The 22,288-nt window shown below is 34.3% G+C and overlaps 1 protein-coding gene across 21 annotated transcripts in view; it reads right to left on the bottom strand.

Moving 5' to 3' along the window:
* Nucleotides 1-13,514: 13,514 nt before the first annotated feature.
* Nucleotides 13,515-22,288, bottom strand: part of LOC145331061 (farnesyl pyrophosphate synthase-like) — a 51,527-nt gene continuing 42,753 nt past the window's right edge. For 4 of the 21 annotated variants that reach the window (XR_013883660.1, XR_013883663.1, XR_013883669.1 and 1 more), the window contains exon 17: nucleotides 13,515-14,440. The gene's annotated coding sequence lies outside the window, so the exon portion shown is untranslated. Of the gene's footprint in view, nucleotides 14,509-14,598; nucleotides 14,896-22,288 lie in introns of those variants that run through there. The other 17 variants (XR_013883661.1, XR_013883665.1, XR_013883664.1 and 14 more) reach the window with 12 other exon arrangements.

Here is a 22,288-nt window from a genome sequence, read left to right as displayed (position 1 = left end):
CCTAAGCCCACAGCTTATACTTTATTGACAGCTACCCCTTTTGGCCATTATCCATTTTAGCTGTCTATTTAGACTAATTATTAAGATCAGAGCAAAGCTAGTCTTTAACTTATACTACATTCTCCCGGACTTAGAAGGGGATGTAAATTACATTCCCTTTACCCATAATTACCTAAACCCCAGAATCTTTCCTTAATATTAACCATGGCACTAATAATTAAATCATTGATTACCGCTGGTAATCTTTGACCCTCTTACATACTAATTCTTACATACTAATACATTAAACATATCAAAAATGGCATAATTATCAAGCATTACAAAATTCATCATAGCGCAGCGCAAGAACATAATTTTAACTTTTAGTTCACTTATTTAATTTTGGTACAAAGCAGCTTAGAGGTATAACTGTTTGTGGTCACAATGATAATCAAGTTATCCCCCTTGGCGGTTGCGCCCATGTCGACGTTGCTGGCGGCGTAGTCTAATGTTGATAACTACTAAGGCCACCAAGTGGGCGATAGATTCAACTAGTCAGCTGTCGTTCTCTTCATCCACTTCATCAAGGATAGCTGGATCTGGTTGCTGATCTGGAGCAGGTACAGGTGCTGGATCCTGGCAGGTTGCGGCCTCGCTGGCAGCAGCTGATCTCGTGCGGATCCCGTTGGGGTTCCCTTTCCTTTTCTTCCTGGGGGGCTCGGTCCTTGGCGGCTTGACATCTTCATCGCTGGATTCAGAAAAATCACCAGGCTTGTAGGAAGGAGAGGTTGGTGTGTACTTGGGTGAAGTTGGTGTGTACCTGGGTGATGGGGGCTCATAGAGTGTTTCATCATCACTGCTCATGCCACCAGAGTAATCATCTCTGGTGAACAAGAGCCTGTCGCTGGTCATGGGTGGGGTGTGTGGTCTGGGGCTGCGTGGACGGGTGGAAACAAGGTAGCGGTCAGTCATCTCCTTGGCTCTGGCTACTGTTGAACTTGAAGGGCGTGGTGGCGAGGTTTGCCTAGCTCTGGCAGCAGCAGAAATTGACGGTTCAGCTTCGTTACTACGCTGTGCTTGGACAGGTGGATCCTCTGTTACATCAATCTCAGCTATGGACAACCTGTTTTTCGTCCAACCTTGGAACTGGTCCAGCTTCAATCTCAACCTGTCTTGGGCTGATTGTACAAGTGTCACTGAATTTTGGATCTTCTTCAGCTTATTCTCCAAGGTGGCGGTGGTGGCTGGAACGATGCCCTGGCACTCTCGTCGTAGGATGTAGCCCAACTCTTGGACACTGGAAATGCGGTTGTCCCTGGTCACGCTATCAGTATGGGAGTTGACCGTTTCAGCCAGCTTTTTGAGTTCATGGATAATAATATCCATGTTCTCAGAGAGCTGACTCTGACTATTTTTGCCCCAGAAGGTCACATTATTTTGGAGTGCGTTGACCTCCTGTTGCCACTGGTCTAACGTGATCCCTCTTTTCCCCGTGTGCTCCCTAAGGGTGGTGTCCACCCTTAAGGTCTCCTTCTGCAGATCTTTGATGGCTGCAGTGTTGGCCCCAGCTACAGCGGTCAAATTATCCAGCTTAGTGTTCATGGCGTGCACCTGCTGTCTAACCTCAATCATCACTGCGAGCATCGTGTCGTTGGATTCCAGGTTGGCTGCGGCAGCTGCTGGAGGGGTGGTGTCCCTGGGCTCAGTTTTGAACCTCCTCTGGCTGGCTCCACGTCCAAAGGGTGCTGCAATATAGCAAAATTAAATTACAATATCAAACAATACAAATACAATATTAACACATATTAATAGTCAAATAAACAAATAAACAAATAATATATGTGCTTTATCATGGTTTATTTTCCCACCCAAAGGAATATGGTGCTTTCCCTCTATTTCCCACGAATAAAAGGATATTTATTCAAATATATTTAGTGAGTGGTGCTTTCCTCCCCCCATCCAAATACCACATGTTAACAAATATATATGTGTTTTATGGTGCTTTCCCCTTATTTACCACGAGTAAAAGGATAATTATCCAATAATTAACCAATAAAGGTGTAGTTATTATCCACACATTAATTTTATTCAAATATATTTAGTGAGTGGTGCTTTCCTCCCCCCGTCCAAATACCACATGTTAACACAAATATATATGTGTTTTATGGTGCTTTCCCCTTATTTACCACGATTAAAAGGATAATTATTCAAATATATTTAATGTATGGTGCTTTCCTCCCCCGTCCATCACCAATAAAGGTGTAATTATTATCCATGCATTAATTTTAAATTTTAAGACTAATTAGTTTCCCTCCCACGAATAAAAGAATAGTTGTTAATTTGTTGCTTGCCCTTGTGTATTGTTCACTTTAAATATTTTAGCACAGCAACATAAATATATCATAGACCCAACCAAGCAGACTGATAATGCTGCAGCTAAACCCCCCGCCATGTACATTAAAATTTCATGCCATTTAGTTGAAACCCACCCGGATATTTTATTTACATAATACTTGACCCATGTCATCTCGACTTTGGGTTTAAATTTTATAGCGTCGTGGGCCAGCTCCTGTAGTTTAAGGACGTCTAAGCTAATTAGCGACGTTTCCCCCTGGTCTGCCTGCTCATCAATTACTTTTCCATAAAGATCTTCAAACATATAAGATTTAACTTTTCCCTCTGTTACTTTTACCAAATTTATCCCTTTATCCGTGTTAACGGCGTACACATTTTGATTTACTGAAATGTACGTTGGGTTAAAATTGCAATCCACCTCTATTAGATGATCTTTATTTACTAATAATCTAGTGTTTGGTACAATGCCATAAATGGACCCATTAATTGCCACGGCAAAATGATTGACAAAACAAGGCAATTTTTCGCTAATATTTAATTTAACCCTAACTTGTACACATTGTTGTTCCAAAATTATTTCCCCCATAGTTCTTTGAATTTTCATTTTGTGTGCTTTAACTAGATTGTATAAAATAACACTGTCAGAGGTACAGTCATTGTGTTCATTTATTAAGTTGTTATAATGCCCATACGATAAATAAAATTTATCTTCCAAATTTGCATCTATTTCTGCCCTGTGGATGAAAGGAAAAAATTCCTTTATGCTGTGGGTAATCCATACATATAAACCCTCTACGTTTGTTATATAGTAGTAAATTCCCGGTAGGACATCCCCAAATATTTGTTTATCCCCCATTTCCACAGCTAGTGAATGTTTTTCATTGTAAATCACCCGAAGTTTGTTATATAAGATATTATCTTCTCCCCATTCACTGTGCGTTAGAATAGATGCATTCAAGATTTTTATTGTTCTAAACCCCGAATAATAGCGTTTTTGAGTATCTGTCTCATTTAATGCTATTATTCTACTCATATCCCAATGAAGATGGGGCGTCCCGCAATCCCTGTTTGTTTCATTGTCAGTGGCTAATATTATATCATTAAAAATACACCCATTCTCTGTTTGTATTAAATCAACGGTTCTAATATTAATGGTTACTTCAGTATCAATAAATGAATTAGGAACGAAAGTGTTGCCCACTAAAATCCCTTTTCCCTCGCATTGGGGATTAAATCCATCCCTCCATGAATCCCTGAAATATATTGTTCCATTTATTAGAAAAGATTCTTTAACCTGTTGATTTAATTTTACTGATATGGGTATCCCTCTAATAATTATTATCCCTGATTTATAAGCTTGTGCGCATTCGTCCGCGGATATTAATATTGGTCTGTTAATTTGTGTTGGCTTTGCTAAATGAAGATGTGCATATGCCCCGCAGTAATAAAAGTGTTGTGTTTCATAAATGTGACAAATCACCCCAGGAATTACCCACTTTTTTGCCCTTTGCAGAATATGTACGTTTACATTATCGTTAGTAATATTAAATAACCCATTCCCACATTTACTTTTTTTAATTGTTATGTTTCCCCCCGTACAATTTAGCACACTGACATTTAGTTCATCCGCCCAACCAATATTGAATAGCCATACTGACATTAGAAACAAAAATGTACCTTGGTTAAATCTTTTCCCCGACATCTTGCTGGTGACACAAACTGAAATAAAAAAAATGAGATTAATTATTTTTATTCTTGTTTTTCTTTGTATATTGCCTTGTAGGTGCTACCTCATAATGCTGCTCCAAATTTTTGGATCTAGTACCATAATTTTTTCCCACTATATTGGTGTAAACATATTCTGGTAGCGTAACTTTTCTATTTTCAGGTATGGAAACAAGTTTTTCAGGTGAGGATTGAATAGGTTCCTTATTCCAAAAAGAAGCTTCCCCAGGAATAGTAGTTAAATCTGCATTCCCCCCAAAAGAGTGCCCTTCCCCTGAAAATACCTCATCCTGTTCCTCCCCCTGATATTGGCTTTGCTCCCCTTCCTGATATTCCCCTTGATTACTACCTTGATCCCCTCCCTGATCACCATCATTACTGGATTCCTCGACGCCCTCCCCTCTAGTATCCTCCCCTCCCATATCTTCATTGTCGGAATTGTCCATTAACTTGTCAATAGTTACAAAATCCTTATCCCCCGCTCCCTGTATTTCTAAACTTTCATTGAAATTAGGGTTTGAATAGGACAATATTATTTCATTCGATGGAAGGATTAGATCTAAAGGGTATACGTTAAATGACAACTTTTCTCCACATACTTTGACGCTTGAGTGAATTTTTCTTAACTTATCCCTGGTAATAACATGTTTTGATTTTACATTGCAATTATGAATTGGAGTTATTTCAAATAATGCATCTGAAAATTTATGGCTAACAATGAACGGTCCTGCATAAAAACTTTGTAATTTTCTTGAAATTCCCACTTTTGCAATATCAAAAAAGGCGTATACGATATCATTAACTTCCAAAATTTCCCTGGCACCCCTGTTCCTGTTTTCGTATTCTAGGTAAATTTCCTCCTTACCAGTAATGTTATACATAATCTGCTCAACCTTTTCAAGAAATGTTACATATGATTTACAATCCAATTCATCCACTAACTGTTGCTCAACAGGTGAAAATACGTTCAAAGGTAACAAAGGTTGCCGTCCAAAAACTACAAAATATGGGGAATACCCCGTCCTTTTGTTCTTGCTTATATTAATTACAAAAGTTGCCATTTTAATTTTCTTTGCCCAATCCCTTGGTTCGCTGCTGGTATCTGATCTAATTGCATTATATATCCCTTTGTTATATCTTTCAACAGGGTTTGAATTAGGGTTTCTTGCCGGAATTAGTATAGTTTTAACTCCCATACTTTGCATGACGCTTTTAAATACTTGTGACGTAAAATTTGTTCCCCTGTCAGACCTGAGTGCTGAAAATAAACCATACGTAGGAATGAATTCTTCTAACAAACATTTTACTGTGCTTTCTGTAGTAGCATCAGCTATTGGGTGAGCGAAAACATAGCGTGAGTATAGACATACTAATATTAGTACAAACTTTACCCTCCCCCCCTGAAACATTACTTCTGTCCAAGGGCCAATTAGATCAATAGACACACACCCCCATACTCGATTATATCTGGCAGACTGAGTTATAACACTGTTGTGTTTAGGGGATTTATTGTATTTTCTCAAACAGTTGATACAATTATTAATTCTGGTTTCCACCAGTTTGTTTACCCCAGGTAAAAAATAAACGCTGTTTATTTTTAGTGTAGTTTCGACTACCCCCCTGTGTCCGCCCCCATATCCGCTATGAGCTAATTCAAATATTTCATTAAATAGACTTAAAGGTGCTACTGGTCTTTTTACATGTTTACCATTGGGTAATGGTTGATTGAAAATAATGATACCTTTATCAAATTGCAAATGTGGTAGTAATTTAACCAACATTTCCTCCCTTCCATTTAAAATTTCCAATTCCCCTTTGGTAAATACTTTCCCTTCCAAAATATAATTTTTTATTTTTGATAAAACAGTATCATTTTGAGTAGCTAATATCCAAGCTTGTTTATCTGACCCCACTCGCACCCCCTCTACATTAAAGATTTGGTCCTCTAGCGGACATGTGTCGAGATATGGATCTAAAGTATTGTTATTTATACACTGTGTGCATTCATCAATATTATGGTCTTTACACAAGAATTTCCCTCTAGATACATTATCTGCATTCGCATGTAATTTCCCAGCCCTATGTTCAATGGTAAAGTCAAATGATTGCAGGAAAGATATCCAGCGGTGTGTGACACCATTTAAAGAGTTTTTTGTCCAAGTCTTATATTTAGTTAGACTCATTGAGTCAGTCCTAACAACGAATGGCCGAAATCTAGCTAGGTGCAAAAATTTCTTTAATACAAAAACTAAACAGGCCATCTCACCCTTCCACGCTGGATACCCCCCCTCTGCCCCATTACACTTTCTATTTGATATACCGATAATCTTTTCTTTTCCTTCCTGAACTTGAGAGATTACCCCTGCATAATAATGACTACTATAATCGATATCAAATATAAAAGGGTTAGGATTTTCCCATTGAGGGTAAGACTTTGAGATTGCTTCATTGAACATATTTTTAAAATTATCCCACTCTGAATTTAATTCAGTGTCCCATTCAATTAAATCTTTATTTCTTAACCCATCTAGCTTGTGACATAATTTTGCATAATCTTTAAAGTATTCACGATAGTAACCTGCAAAGCCCAAAAATCTTTGCATGTCTTTACCCGTCCTAGGTTTGGCCCACCTTTTTACCGTATCCAAATATCCCTCATCCATTCGTGTACCTTCCTTTGATATTATATGCCCCAAATATTGACACTTTTCTGTGAATAGATTGCATTTATTTAAATTAAGTTTTAAATTTGCCACCCCCAAAACTTTAAACACCTTCTCAATGTGGCTTAAATGCAGGGATATTTCCTTAGAATATATTATAATATCGTCTAAGTAACTCAAAGAAAAGTTTTCCAATTCCCTATTTAGGCTCATCACCCGTTGCATTAACATGCAAAAATAGCTAGGGGCATTAGACAATCCGAAGGGAAGGCGGTTAAAAAGATATTGCTTATTATTTGCTGTGAATGCTGTGTACGGTCGACTTTCTTTATCTACAGGCATACTGTGGTACGCTTGTGTCAAATCTAATGTGCTAAAAATCCGCCCCTCCCCCAACCTTTCTAAATTATCCTGAATTAGTGGTAAAGGCCATTGAGTCTTTACCGTCTGGTTATTAAGCAGACGGTAGTCGACAACAAATCTTAACTTCCCAGGGTTCCCATTCACCCCCTTTTTTCGCACAGCAAAAATTGGGCTGGACCAATTAGACATTCCCTCACTAATTACCCCGGATTTTAGCCAATTATCAAGTTGTTCCCTAAGACTTTTTTCATAGGTGGGGTTAAGGGGTATGACTCGAGATTTAGTTGGAATTGCCCCAGGTTGAAGTTGTATATTAAATTGCATGATATTAGTATGTCCAATGTCCCAATCTCCTTTTGAAAATATATGAAAATTATCCAAACAAATTTTAAGTAATTTACCCTTTAATACTTTGTCATTCTTTAGAATTTCATTTTCATCCAACCTTAAATTTTCTTTTAGAAAACGTATTCTTTCCAATAAATCATCTGTTGATAAAGAATTAATATCATTAGATTCAGGTGCCTTTTCATATGAAGATTGAAACCCACAAGCAATTTTTATCCCTTTTTGTAATTTAACCTCTTTCCCACTCATATTTACTAAATTAATTAAACACGTCCCATCAGAGTTTGGCCTATAAACCCCTTCCAAAACCATAAGACTTGTATTAATTAATATTTTATTTGTGTTCGGACCGACATACCATTCCCGAGAGTGAAATTTTGCAGATGGCGCTTTTACTAGGAGCGTTGCCCCCCCCGGTACTATGTTTGCCCCCTGACATAGTGTTAGGTTAAATTTTTGCCCCCCTGCTGTTCGCATTGATGATTTTTGGTGATTCTTAATCCCCGGTACCCGTACATCAATGTTTTGTATTAATTCTTTTAATTTAGGAATTTTACTAACTTCTGCACAAATTTCCCCCCCCGCTTCGTACGGCGGCAGTTTAAAGTGAACACCCTCTATTTGGATTTCATTAGTATCAAATAGTAAATTTATTTTATTGTTTTGCAAGAAACGTAGACCTAAATTTACCACTTTACTAGTAACAGAAGGTACATAAAATGTTTCTACAAACGAACTTTTAGATTTATCCAATGTGAACCTAAGTTGCACCCTCCCAATGATTCTAACTGGTTCCAAGTTAACATTTAAAGCTTGTGCTTCTAGAGGCCAATAATTTATATTATTTTCTTCCAACAATTCTTTACTAATTAACGAATGGTAGTTGTTTCCGCTATCGTATATACAATTAGCGGAAAACAACTTCCCCCCCCTCTCATTGTTAAAATGTATGCTAGAATAAGCCATGATTTCCCCCGTCTACCCCATATACTTAGGTTTTACTTACTTGACTTCACTTTAAAATAAAATATACACTACAATAATACATATATGTAACAATATATGTGTAACCAATTAATATCAAAATACTCACTTTGATTTTTTTGTTTTTATAACCAATCAGAGTAAAAGCCAAAAATAGACTGTGCTTTCAAGCAATGTCTTTTTGGCTTTGCTAAAAATGTGTTGTTGTTGTGTTTACCCCCAATGAAAAACAACAATCTTAACTTCCCCCCTTCTCTTTTCTCCGACGCGTCACGGAGAAGATTTGAACCCTTTAGAAGCCCATTAAGCTGTTTTAATGGCCCCGCAGGCAAGTGCGTCCTATTATCCCACCCCTTCTTTTGCCCCATTTTGCTAGTGCCAAGATTTTGTTTTGACAGCTGATATTTTTGCAAACTTCCCCTTTGTTTTGCAACCCGGGCTATTAATTACTCACCAGAGATAAATATTTGCCAACGTTTCAAAACAACCTATTAGGAAGATTTTACAGTACAACCGTATAAAAAAAATTTGTATTTTGTTTATAAAAAATAACCCCAAAATGTTTTTTGACTCAGCAAAACAGTTTTATTTGCAAACGTTTCAAAAGAACATTAGTTCTGATTGTAAAGTAACCCTAATTTTATTTATGAAACACCCTAGTGTGTTATGCAAAGATAATCCATTATAATCCTAATAATGGATATAATATTGCAAGCTAGTCAAAACAATATTAAATTTTGTTTTAGAAATCAACCCCAACTTATCTAATTTCAATATAAATAATAAAAGGCGCTACTATCATTTTATATATAATAGCTAGATAATTTATTAATGTACTTTAACGAAAATATTTTTTCTTTGTGTCGACATAACCCCAATCAAACTTGAACAAAATGTGTTTATAATTCCCCCAATTTTAGACATAACCCTTTTAAACACATTTGTGCACAATAATATTTTTGCATATCCACATCAATATAGATCTACAATAATAATATTGTGTTAACTTTTATGTGTTTAAATAGGCGTATGATTTTGATTTGCTTCCATTCCCGCGGCTATTAAATATTCGATTTCCCGCGTCAATTTATCATCCCCGCCGCTTTTAGCTTCCACCTGATTTACTTGTCGAGCAAATTGATCCGAAATTGGCCGGGATGAGGGTTGAAATCTAGTTGCTGCCCCCTTGTTTTCCTTGTTTTTGTTCATTTTCCCAAAACGAGAATTTGGTAGGGGTGGTTTACCATCCCTTTTTATAAAACATTCATTTGCTGCATGGCCATCTTTATTACACCACCAACAAATAAAGTTCTTTTTCATTCTCGTATTCAAGGCTGCGATCACATTCAACAATTGCTCCCCAGTTATAGGATCTGTGCTATCTATAAATTCTGCAAGTTGTCCTTCCGAATGTGGGTCATTTTGGACAATGCCACTTTCATCCCTATTTATTTCCCCGTTTTTGACCTCGTTAATGACAATTTTGTCATTCTTACTCTCTTTCTTACATTCTAGTTCATCCTTGGTGGCCGTAGTAAAGCAAGAATCTATATTCTCGGTTTCCCCCTGCCCATTGTTAGCCCAAGAGATGTAATGGGCCCCTCTCTTTACCATATAGTTCAAGTAATCCCCATAGTTTTCTGGGTTCTTTATGCTCTCCCCATACTTAGACATGTCCCTGGCTAGCTCTTTGTGTTTTAAGCCCCTTGCCACATTATCATAAAACTCTCTCCATTGTCTTGCATTGACCGAACTTGGATGCATATTTTTATATGCCTTAAGCTTTTTAGTGAAATACAAATCCAAGGGTTGGCCATCATTTTGCTTTACAGTGTAAAACAACTTTGCTGCGGTTTCACCGTCGGCATAGGGACTTAATATGCGTCGCAACTGAAGGTAATATTTAAAGGCCGACGCCGAAGCGAAGCGTTCAGGAGTAGCTATTAACCCCACCATATCTGGCTTGGCCTTCATGACTTTTTTGTAAAGTACTTTTTTGATAATACTAGGATCATCAATCAAATTTTCCTCAGCGCCCCTCCATAGTATAGTGAAATAATCCTCAAAATTAACCCTAACATCCCAATCAGGTGAAAAGTTGTTAAAATTATCATTCCACTTAAGTTGGCGCTCAATTCTACGAGTTACATCCTGTGCGGAATCGATCGCACCCCCCTCCCTAGTACTCCTATTAAGAGAAATACTCAAACTTTCAAAATAAGTGTATCTGTCAGGGATGACAGGGATTTCAGCGATCAATGCTTGTTCAAAATTCGAAAAATGTTTCTCATAACAATTCACCCAATTTGTATTGTTGTCGGGGCCCCAAAAGTCAAACATACTATTTTTTAACTCGCCAGGTGCCGTTATTTTGGACTTGTCCATTCTACCCGCCCCCTCTATTAAGTGAGAGGTTGAAACATGCTCTCCATAGCTAATATCCAATGTATCGTCCATACTTCCACCCGCCAAACCCATGGTTTCCAACACTTGAACATGTTCAATCCTGTCCTTAATATAAGAGTCCAGATTCCCATCCTTGGGCAGGTCCTTAGCCACTTTCCTAAGCTCCTTAATATCCGTTGTTACCCCAGTTAATTTAACATCAACATCATTGGACAGAGCATCTTTTTGTTCCTTAACCTGTGCCGAAACTAAATTCGCCACTTCAGTTTTGGATGCGTTAATTTCAGTTAATTTGGCCGTTACATCCGCCATGAACTTATCCATGGCCGCCCTGAGCTCCTCAACCTCCATATTAATATTCCCCTTCTCAGCCATCATAAAAATAAGAAGTCAAAAAGTTCAAAATAAGATTGGCAATTTAGGAAATTAGAAAATTGTAGATAAAATAGGCAGCGAAGGTTCTATACAATTCAACCTATGAAAAGTACCCGACTGCGCCAAAATTGTAGTATAGACGTAGGACAGATCTTTCTGAATTATAGAGCAGATTTGCTACTTCTACAAATAACTAATGTCACCTTGTTTAATGTTGATCAACACTTTATTAATAATATAGTAGATTCAATAATAACTGGATATATGTATATATTACTTATGATTCTGGGTTGGTATAATGTAACTGTGGTGTCCACACCTAGGGACTCAAACCTACAGCTACAGGGGAGCGAACCTAGCTAAGCTAAATTCTAAAACCAACTGAAGTTGTCTAGCTTTGCATTGTTTTACCTAAGCCCACAGCTTATACTTTATTGACAGCTACCCCTTTTGGCCATTATCCATTTTAGCTGTCTATTTAGACTAATTATTAAGATCAGAGCAAAGCTAGTCTTTAACTTATACTACAGAAGTTTATAAACAGACTGAAGCATACTTGTTCATAATTTTTCATTCTTTACATGTTATGTAAGTATCACTATTTTTATTGTAGTATCTATTGTATATATTGTTTGAACATTATCCTTTTTTTGTCAATTCTATTGGTTAAGTTTTGAGGTGAAGCTTCTTGATTCGTCAATTTTAGAGATTTTTGATTGGCTAGTTTAATAGTTACAATTAAGTGTTGCCTGTAAAAATATAATATTTTAGGCCATTCTTATTTTTTTAAGTTTTTACTTTTTTTTTCAATTTTGCTTAGAATGGATTCGTAATATTTTTCTGATTCTAAAGGTATATATGAACCCATGTCTTTATGTCTGTTTGAGAAAATATTAAGGTTTAAAGTTTTTATTTTGTTGTGTTTTAGTACCTTAAAACGGACTTAATTTATATTTTTTTAAAAAACTTAAATTACTTAAAAAATAAGAGGTCTACAAAAAAACCAATTGCATATTTGAATTCAATGAAAAATTTTACATCTACTACTTACTAAAAGCACCGGCTAGCTATCTTAAATAAAAAGCAAAAAAGTTAATACACCTTCTTTTAAAATTAAGAAATATGTAACAATGACAAATATTTCCGAAGGTAGGGGCAGCTATAATGATACAAAAATAGTTATTTATCGCAACGTATTATAGACAGATTTCCGCGTACAGTAAATTAAAAATGTTAAGATAAAAATCAGTTTGTTATATTATTTCAATATTCTTAGGAAATTGTCTGTATTACAATGTTATACATATCACTAATCCAGCGGATATCGGTTTCTAGGCCATACTGGAAAAAAAATAATTTTATAGATCACGGTAATACAGTATTGAATAGGGTCGGCAATCCGTATCAGAATCCGGGATCCGCCCAATTAATTTAATAGCGGATTCGGATTCTTAATTGGCAGGCTAAAATTAGCGTCTTGAGTTTTTTCTTTCATCTTACCCTTTTTTAAGGCAAAGATTATCATCATTATATATAGGTAATATCTTTTAAAATCTGGTTCGATTATCGGAAGTTAATTATAGAGAACACCAAGAACATTAATTTTTAGGACATATGTAGCACTTAAATTTCAAAATTTTTAATAAAAGCCTTTTAAAATATTGCTAGAATCCCGAATTCGAATCCGACAAAAATAAGAATCCGGAATCCTTGGACGGATTATTGTAAGAATCCGAATCCGGTCAAAAATTTGACGGATTGTCATCCCTAGTTTTGAAGTCTATTTAATTTGACTTGGTCAGACAAACCTAAATTAACAAGGATGACAACATCCATAGAAGTGAAGCTCTGAAATGGTAGGACAAACGAACATTAACACTTGTAGAGTGTCATAACTGAATAAGCAGAATATTAATGCATAAATCTAAACAAAATTGTAAGTAAATTTGTTGCTTAACTACATACATTTTTAGGATTTGATTATAAAGATGCTTTGTTATAACGTTGTTTCTTGTTGTAATATGAATCAGTATACCAAAAATCAGATAATTTTAACATACAACAATTTGTTGTCAAAAAAGTAAAAAATCAGCATGTCTTGAATAGACTTACGGACTTTCTGGTAACGATTATAGAGTTGCTGCACTTTCTAAGTCGTACCGAACAGTTATAGGAATCATCATGCAAAGTTTGAAATCGATAGGACAATTCTAACCTGTTTCAACTAACGAAAAGAGCTAACCGTAACAGACAGACCCTTATTATAGAAAAGCTTCGCTTTTAAGAATAAGCTTTATTGCTAAATAATAAAATATATGAAAGAAAATAATATTTATTTCATAACATAAAATAAAGTACATTAGCGTATAAAATAGAGTATAAAATAGGTTCCGGCATATTATTTATTTATCGCATCGTATAATAGACAGCTTTCCGCGGATATTGGAATAATATTTTTTAAGATTAAAAAATCGCTTTAAATAAAGCTTTTCAAGTCAAGTAGAATGTGCAAAAACAACAAGTAAAGCAGAATATGCCAATATTTTGGGAATATTTTTTTTTTTTTTGGGGGGGGGGTGTCCCACACCTAAGAAAATAGTTTAAACCCATCATAGAACCAGAAGGTATATTCCCAGAATAGTTGAGCCTAATCGGTTCAGTGGTAACTAAGACATAAAGGCAACAGACAGACAGACATACGGACGGACAGAAATCTTTCTACTTTGTATTATAAATTGACTTACTATGTTATAACAATATCTAAGAAGCTAAATAACAAAATTAACAGAATAAAATATCACAAAATATTATCAATATGGATTGTTACATTTCAAATTCAAGTACTACAAATAGAGATTCTAAAAATATAATAATATTTAAAGCATTGTACTATAGACAACTATCCGCGGATATTAAAAATTAAAGATTTTTGGCCAGTCTAACAAAACTGGAATTAATTTAATGAATTTTATTTTAATAATCGTAGAAAATTGTCCGTAATACGATGCCATTCATCATTTTTCAGTATGGCTGAGAACCGGTTCCAATCCAGCGGATATTAAATGGTTTCTAAGCCAAACTGGAAAAGATGGTTACACAACATAGCAATACAAATAAACACAATTATGGAATAACTATTTTAATTAAATCATATTAACAATTCACAAAATAAATAGTATACCACAAATATTAAATAACAGTATACTTTTTGAGGTTTTTGCATTATTGAGTATGTTTTAAAGCTTTTATGTCAATCTACATTTTTATTCTAATCTATCTTGTTTAAAACTAGCGGCTATGCCCCTAGAGGCTTGGTGGGGTGGAGGGGTCGACCTCCTCGTTATTTTAATATATTAACGAAATAGTAAAATAATTTTTTTTATGTGGGGGGGGGGGGGGGTTCCGGGGCGATTTCTCTTGATAGAGTGGTGGCAAACTACCCAAAATAGTTAAAATCCTTCCTAGAACCCATGAGAAGCTATATAATAAAGAACCAAATAGGTTCAGCGGTAAGCAAAATTCTTCGGTACACATAGACTGACATCATGTTACTTTTAAATAATTCAAGAATACAGTGCATGAATTACATAAAGGTTAATGGATAATTATTTTATGCATTGTAATTACAAAAGAGAAGACATTTAATTAATGAATTTTAAGAAAATGTTTCAACTTTTTTTGAGAAACATTCCTAAAACTTGAACAAAGTATCATCAGATTTAGCAATTTAAAGAATACTTGTACAATGCACCTAACATTTAGGGGCTCTATTTGAAAAGGAAAGACAGGAAAATAGCACAAAACCATAGAAGACTTAACCTATGGCAAGTTTCCCTAAAATTCTCATTCGTTTCGGTAGTTATTGAAATCTTCAGCTACAGGCAACATAAATTCTTTATATCAAAGGAGAAATCGAGGTTACTACATAAAAATATTTTTCATAATATCTTGTATATTTGTCTAAAATCTCATAAATTGGGAAAGGTTACAAGAAATAAATATTTGAGGATTTTAAGGAGAAATTTATTTAGCATCTATTCTACAAGTTTAAATTTTCTTGTATTGACCACATAATACTAGAGACGTTAAAAAATAGTAACTACTGCTGCTATATCTGGCGTATAACACTAATATTAATAGTAATGGGGACGCCTTGGCCCGTCAACAGGCGCAACAAATTACCATTCAGTTAGGAATAACAGAAAAAGGTTGTGAAATCAAAGGAATGGCTGTATGATACTCTTAACGTAATGCCTAATATGGGCGTTAAAAGTACGAATCCCATGTCAAGTGTGTAATGCCTTGGGTTCCCTAGATGAAATCAAAGGAGAACCCCGCCCCAAGGTAATTATCCGTCTACAATGAGAAGTTTTTACCCTTGCTACTTTTAGAAAATGATGGATTAAGAGTACAAATTGCACGCATAAAGCTAATTACTTATTAAATTTTTTTTTGATTAACTAGAATTGTCCAACCTCACCAAACTAATTTCAATTTTAGATTTTAAATAAGTTTTCTATGGGCGATTTCACGTCGCGGATTTCAATTTCAAACAGTTATTTATTGCATCCTATCATATGCATCTTTCTGCGGATATTAAAAAGAAAAACTATAACATTAAAATCAATTTTTAAATTGATCTTAAGATTTTTTTTTGTGTTCGTGGAAAATTGTCTGTAATACTATGCTATACAAGATTTTTAAGTATGTCTGATAACCAGTTTTAATCCTACACAAGTTAATCGGTTTCAATCTCAAAATGAAAACATTTTATTATCCAATTTAACTAAATTCCTGCGTGTACTGTAATCCAAGTTTTATCTAAAATATATATTTTTATTTTCTCCTGCTGTCAATTTTGTCTGTCAGTCTGCGGACGGTTTCTAATTACTGTAACTACATCAATGTTACAGTTGCAAACTTTAGGATAGTCGTTTCAAGATGTTAATAAGTTCAAATCTCAGCCCAAACAACAATAGACATAAAATGCTGGGCGTTATCCTCTTAGAAATTTTTTTTCAATTTTGTAAATTTTCAACAATTTAATGATTTTAAAAATTGCATGTATCTGTGATTTAAAAGTTTATAATGACTATGGGAACCCAATTTCATGTCTGATAGTTTAAGACTGATAATATTATCTTTTCAAAACTTTATCATGCATATATTAGACAAAAAAAACTATGAAGTTCTTATATTGTAAACCAAATTATAAGTGTAATTTTTCTAATTGTAACCAGGAAATATTGGGAGGTAGATTTTTTTCTCTCTCCATTTAATTCCTTAAATTTGAGTCTATGAAATGATTAATTAATAATTAGTATTTTAACAGGCTAAATAACTGAGGCCAAATATTTTTTGACTTGGGTACCATCAGGATTTGCAAAAATTCGGGTTTTTCTAGTTCGTGGACAATTAAAAAGTCCAGTTTTAACCAGTTAAATCGTGGAAAAATAACAGAATTTAAAAAAAAGTTAAAATATACTGTTTTTTATGTAATTTTGATATATGTATAGTGGTACCGTAAACACATTATCTACTTGTTTTTTCTTAAAGAGCATAATAACAAAAAGTACAAAAATATCTTTTGATTGAACATAGGAATAAATATTCTATTTATAACTATATTATAACAAGTATATAGAATATACGTTGATATATTGACAGGAGAAAATTTGTCCTCAATCTAGCTTTCTAATAAGGGCCTCATTTATTGGTCAATTCGATCATCTAGTAGGAAAGGAGGGGTTAAAGTATAAAGGGGTTGAATGAGGGGCTTAGTTATTTTGGCCTGATGCGAGTATTTATCAGAGTAGATGAAAATCTAGTGCAAATGATATATAACATATTTGATTACTGTCATTAAAAGTTCATTATCAAACAGTACATATGATATTGCAGTCAAGATGAACATTACTTGTTTTTTTTTCAAACTGAAATTAAAGCAGGGAAAATGGAGATGGTTGGGGCACACTCTAAGGAAAGCGCATGATGATTTAACAAATCAAGTCTTGACTTGGAACCCCTTCACAGGAAAGAGGAAACCAGGTAGACCAAAAACAACCTCGAGGAGGGAATTCCTGGATAAACTGAAAGATGAGAATCAAACATCTTACTGTGATGCCTTTACTGAGGCCCAATCCAAAGAAAAATGGAGAACCATTGTGCGTGGCCTATGCTATGGAAAGAAGAGATAAATGGCGATGATGATTATTACATGTTATTTTACTACAAGAGGATGTTTTAACAAAAAAAGTACTTTAATAGTACATGTAGGTAAGTGTTTAATAATTTTTTATTTTACTTCAAGAGCATGAATATAACACAGTAAATTTTTTAAAAAATTAATTAGTGGAAGTGAAAACTACAAGCCTTTTTTTACAAAAGGCAAACATTTCTTAAATAGTACATGAAGTTTAGTGTTATAATTGTCTTGTTTTTCTATACAAGAGCATGAGCATAACAATTCTCTCTCTTATCAATATTATATTTATTTCTATAATATTGAATATTATTAAGTTATATAACTATTGGAAGACCTGATAGGGCAAAATAAAGATAATATAAGGCAGGGAAACTCAAAATGGACTCATATTTTGATCATCAAGCTACTATAGGCATGTGTCCTTAAGAAAATATGCTTTTAAAACTGGAAGGGTTAGGTAGCAAGAAAAAAAAAGAGATTTATTTTTCATGGTATCCTCCCTACCTAGAATATTGTACATAACTAATTGAATTGGCATGTTTAATTACCAATTTCCAGGAAAGTAGATGGGACCACATACGAGTTTCAATTCTAGGAAAATGTTTGATATACTTTTATACATTATCAACCTGGGTACTATCTACTTCTTAGAAGCTGGGTTTAACAGTGAACCATTGTGCGAAACAGGGACAAGGGAAAGTAATTCTGACAAACAATTTCATGCGAAAATTTCCCAACAACCCTCTTCTTCCCTTATTTCTCCTCTTCTTACCTACTTACCTTCAGTTCCATCAAAAAACACGGTTTACACCGACAAAATATTTAATTTTCGGCATTTCCAAATGGAATTTAATGGTTAAATCACAGTCCCTGGGTGCAAATTAAAAAATGGGGCTAAAAAATGACATCAAGTATAAAAAATTTATGACTTCAAATGCCAAAACGGTAGCTCAGCTGGCTATCAAAATTTTAATCTTAGCTTTTTATAAAGCTGGAATATTTTGGAATTCAGTAAACTTCTACAACTGCAGCCGCATCGCATTTTCAGCGGTCTGCAGGCGCAGAATTTTTTTGTGTTCTTATTCTAAGAAGTGTCTCATAGTATAAATATTAAAGACTATAAAGTTTTGTGTTTAATCAAAACAGTGAAAATGTCATTATTATCAAATAGCTTAATTATTATTCTTGGTGATTTAATCAGGCACTCGCGCCATTCAAAATCTTCCAAGGAATATCTCATAAAACTGCAAAATGGTCTAAATATTGAGCTAGATTCTTGAAACTTGGTACATAAGCCTAGTCTAATAGGTACTATATTTAAATGAAAAAAAATCCAACTTTTTTATTTTTCGGTTAGGTAAGAAAACCCTATGGAAATGGGATTTTTGGGCCTTACCTAACCTAACCTAAAAATATTTCTTTTTGTTGATACTTTGCTATTTATATGTAGTATGTAGTAACTATAGAACTAGGCTTATGTAAGAAGTTTCAAGAATCCAGCTCAATATTTAGACCATTTTGCTTACTGTTTAGATGTTATTACGCCCCCCCCCCCCCTCCGCCCTATGTGCTGTTTTGGAATATGGGAATGTAAAGAATATCAACAATATCTACGGATTTTACAGAACACCATAAAGTTTTGCTTAGATTATGTATTATGTAAACAAAAACAAAAACTCTGGAATAAAAGAGTTTTCAGTAAAAGTATAGTTCAACGAACAAAATTTCTTTAGTATTTTTAAAGTTTTAATGAGAATTATCATGTTTCAAAATATATCATTAGTATATTGAACTAGCTAAAGAGTGGAGTGTAGAAAGGAAGCCGTAGCTTTCACAATATTGCGTAAAGTTGTGAGTAAGATTCCAGTCAAATGTGCTTATTGGGGTTTTTAAATGTGCGTTTAATTATACTATGCGTTTGGTCAACATTAAGTACAGCTAGACTTAATAAGAGCACTGACTGGAAGCTTGCTCACAATTATACGAGTTATTGCAAAAGCAACATTTTAGAACATTTATTTATTCCAATCTCCCTGATAATGACATCAATAATAGAAGAGCAAAACTATGCGCAATGTAAAAGTAATATATTGTTCCTTAGAAACAATGATATCTAAAACAGAAAGAAAGATTCTACTTTTTAAAAGCTAAGCTTTTCTATTATTAGGGTCCGTCTATCTGTCTGTCAGTCCGTCTGGAACGGATATTTTTTTTGTTAATTTAAGCATGTTAGAATTGTCCTATCGACTTCAAACTTTGCATGGTGATGCCTTTAGTAGTTAGGTAGCAACTCTATAATCGTTACCAGTTTGTCCGTACGATCATTTCAGACACGATGATTTTTAACTATTTTAACAAATTATTATGTGATATAATAATCCGATTGACCTAATTTTTGGAATACTAATTCCTAGGACAACAAAGAAGCTTCTCTGTAATCAATTCAAAAAAATGTAAGTAATTATGTCCTGAATTATTATACTGTATTTATGCAGTTTTTCAACAAATTTACTTACAATTTTTTTCGACTTTTTTTTATTTATAAGGGGGGGGGGGGGGTTTTTAATGCAACCATCTCGTAATTAATGTATAAATGGCACTTAAAATTCGAATTTTGATCTGAAATTTTGCATGAGTAATCCTTGGTAGGTCTATTTTCCCTAAATCAAACAAAAAGTTGGAAAAGTAACGGCTAACGGCTGGCGGCTCAGCAGTTTAGCTATTTGTTGGGTATTTTTAAGGGAAATTCATCACGAAACCTCTCTCCACATAATGCTCTTTTCCGCTACAAAACGTTTTCAAACGGTTCTAGCCGGTAGTTGCTGGTACAAGAAATCTAAAAAATGTTTTTTTTGTATAATTTCACATGATTTAAAGCAAAAATATGTTTCAAAAAGTTGATTTCTACGTAATTTATGACAGATTTGCCCTAAAATTAGCCAAAAAACGGCTAAACGGCTCAGCCGTTAGCCGTTACTTTTTCAACTTTTTGTTCGATTTAGGGAAAATAGACCTACCAAGGATTACTCATGCAAAATTTTAGATCAAAATTCGAATTTTAAGTGCCATTTATACATTGATTACGAGATGGTTACATTAAAAACCCACCCCTTTGATTATTCAGTTCTGACACTCCACAAGTTTTAATGTTCTATTGTCCTACCGTTTCAGAGCTTCGCTTTCATGGATGTTGTCATCATTGTTACTATGTAGGTATAGTATCTTAGAAAATGCAAGCCGAGGAAATTTCAATATGCCATTTGAAATAACAAAAAGAGTTAATGATTTTTAAAAAGCAATTGATTCAAAATACCTCATTTCTATGGATGATTTTTCAAACCATGGCTGTGTCAACACTACCAAATTAGCTACCTAGTCATTCATCTATTCTTTTCATTGCGTTCAAAGAAACATCTTCTTAGAATAAAACTTTTCTGTTTCTTGTTGTCTAAATGTATACTAAAACTTCAACAAAACATTTACGGAAAACTTTAAACGGCGTGGGTTCGTCTATCCTACTGTTAAATAAAGCAATAAAGTTTTTTTTTGTATCTGAAGATTTCAATAACTATTGAACCGAATAAGTTCTCTATTTTAGAGAAGCTTCACATGGTCCCAGCATTGGTTCAGACTATTTTACAGTGCTAGGTTTGCTTTTATTTGCACCTTCCCTACTTCTTTAAATTCATAGCCCCTAAATGCTAGTGTGGGAGCCCCTTGTAATATTAAGGAATGCTAATTCCAATCCTATATAAGAGACTTATACATATAACAAGAATGACAACATCCATAAGTAGCGAAGCACAAAAATCGTGGATGGGAATACGTACAAGTAGATTTAAAGTGCTCATAACAAAGGGAAAAATTATTTTGAAACTGATATCCCAAAAAGGTTTGAAAATTGGACCAAAAACACCAAAGATATGGGGAAATATGTAAAACATATAACAATAGCCAAAAACCTGCTAAAAAGCGGTACGACCGCTATTGATGTTTTATGGTTGATTGTGCTCCTTAATGATGGGAATGTTGTCAACAAATTTCAGCATTCTATCTTTTAAAGGAGCTGAGTAAATCCAATTTCCCCCATAGCGTTACGGACTGACGGGCGGACGGACAAAGTGTATTATAGAGTAGCTTCGCTACTAAAAATAGGATGCATATACAGTAACATATTATTATTATTCAATAAGAGGATAGTACAAAATGCTATAAATGTTTTATGCATTACTCCAAAAGGAATAGTACATAAACAAGAATGAAAATATGCATAACTCAATCCTTAATGTAAGCCAAGAAAATCACCTTCCCCTAAACATGTCTTGACTCGCAGAGAGAGATTAATTATAGAGTAATTTATTTGGAAATCTTTCCTCACAGCTATCCTCAACAGTTTAGCGGATTTATAAACAACACGCTCTAAGCGGTCAATGGATCCTAAAAATAGACATACTTGCTGAATCATTCCTGGTTTTACCTAAATTATATCTGCTCCTTCTTCGGGACTATAGGCTTTTTCAAGATTTTCACTTAAATTTCCCTATTATTTGACTTAAAAATAGTGTTCGACAAGACATCCTGTCGCTGTTTATAAGTTTCAATACAAAAAAAGATGTTATTATTTTCTTTTAAGGCCATCCAAATGTCTTTTATTAGATTTAAATTTAACCGATATAATTGTTATTGGTTCCCTCTGCCGTTTCTATCCATATTTCATGAAATTAAAACCATGAGAAAGAGTTGACAAGAAAATAAGAAAAGTGTTGAGAGGATAAGTAAAAACTAAGTTAATGATAGAGGTATAGTATTAAGACTAAAGTAATTGTATCTAATATAAGGTTTAACAAGGTTAACCTCAAGAAAATTGTAAATATAATGGTGGGAC

The sequence above is a fragment of the Acartia tonsa genome, chromosome 11, assembly GCF_053477335.1.
Source record: "Acartia tonsa isolate MP-2025a chromosome 11, ASM5347733v1, whole genome shotgun sequence".
NCBI lineage: Eukaryota > Metazoa > Arthropoda > Copepoda > Calanoida > Acartiidae > Acartia > Acartia tonsa.
Note: the sequence above shows the minus strand (reverse complement) of the source record. Positions and strands in the feature narration are given on the sequence as shown.